General features: G+C 45.9%; 1 non-coding gene across 1 annotated transcript; it reads right to left on the bottom strand.

Moving 5' to 3' along the window:
- Positions 1 to 432: 432 nt before the first annotated feature.
- Positions 433 to 571, bottom strand: LOC115065602. The gene has a single exon (XR_003845365.1). It is a non-coding gene; the product is annotated as a small nucleolar RNA SNORA48 (small nucleolar RNA).
- Positions 572 to 1,430: the final 859 nt, after the last annotated feature.

The raw sequence follows: 1,430 nt of genomic DNA, 5'->3' as shown, positions 1-1,430 counted from the left end.
CTCTAGCGGTAATATGAGTTCCCTCTGCTGCTGTACAGCCATGGACTCAGATATGGCCTCAGTGGCAGCTCAGGCTGAGACCTCACCATGGCAACAGGTGGGGTTTGGTCACTACGATAGGCTACTGCTCTCCACCCTCCAGTCTCCAGCTCCGTCTCTCCTCACAGTGCTGCTCTGCCCCTCTTTCTCTCCCATATGACCACCACATGCTTGCACATTGTGGTGTCTCATTCTCAGGCTGGCCACATGGCTGGTGGATCCCTGGGTGACATCCTTCATCTGCTCTGTGTGGTGTGGCTGCAAGTGGGTGTCTATGGCCCAGTCTGTGCCTAGCTCTGAAGTACAGGTTTGCGGGTGGCTTGGTGGCTGGCAGGTCTCTGTCTTCCTCCTCCTGGGCTGTGCTACCTGGATTTGATTTGACTTGATTGGATTTTAGGTGTCCTACGCATAAAACAGCTTTGGCCACCATGCCAGGCATCAAGCTAGGATGAACAAGGGACTGCCATCTGCTCTGTCCATGACTGATATAAGAACAACACCACCAACAAGTAGTTTTTCCAGATAAGAAGCGTGCTTCCTCTTTCCATTTAGGCTGGTCACATGACTTGTTTTGGCCAATGAGTGAGATAACAAGAAGTAACACAAAGCAGAAATTTCAGATTCAGTTGTTTGTTACACTTAGTCTCTGGCATCAAAGTGTTCAGGTGAGGGTCCCTCCCTTAGTCTAGTTTCTAGAATAACAGGAGCTGTGAAGCAGTGTGGAACTGAGCTCTGCCTCCTAACAGGGCATAGCCCACTGTGAAGAACCATGAAAGCCCTCATTAGCTTAGTTACATTCAAGCTACCATGTAAAGTTGCCGGATTCACAGGCTTCACATTGGTTAGAGACAAACCTCTATATTCAGCAAAAGCCACAGCCAGATTGTCAACATGTTTGAGCTGGGTCTCCATCTCCACAGTGATGATCTGAATGGGTCCATATGTGGCCTGGACAAACAGTGGACTACAGCAGGACAATGAGCTTGGAATACCTATATTTCACAGCGAATTGCAAGCAAGGCTGTTCTTCGACCCAGGGGTGGAGATCACCTCTTCCATCAAAACTGCTAACCTGAGTGCATTTCAGACAGGAATGGATTAGACTCTTGCACGTTTAGCAACCTAGAAAACCTACAGAAGAATGGAAGACCTGTGGAGCATCAGCTCTTATATACTGTTAGAAAAAAAAAAAAAAAAGAATGTTTGCTCTTGTGAGCCACTGTGAATCTAGAGTTTTTTTTTGGTTATACACCAAAGTTGCAATCATGAATTAAAAAAAAAATCCACTGACATTTATATATCTAGCTTACATTTTGAAACCTTACCCAATTCCCCTAGTTAAGAACAAAAACAGACAAAACTAAGTGTTTTAATACCTTCTGGGGGGTGTT

Source organism: Mus pahari, chromosome 15 (genome assembly GCF_900095145.1).
Source record: "Mus pahari chromosome 15, PAHARI_EIJ_v1.1, whole genome shotgun sequence".
In the NCBI taxonomy this organism is placed as follows: domain Eukaryota; kingdom Metazoa; phylum Chordata; class Mammalia; order Rodentia; family Muridae; genus Mus; species Mus pahari.
This window is presented reverse-complemented; position numbering and strand designations above follow the sequence as displayed.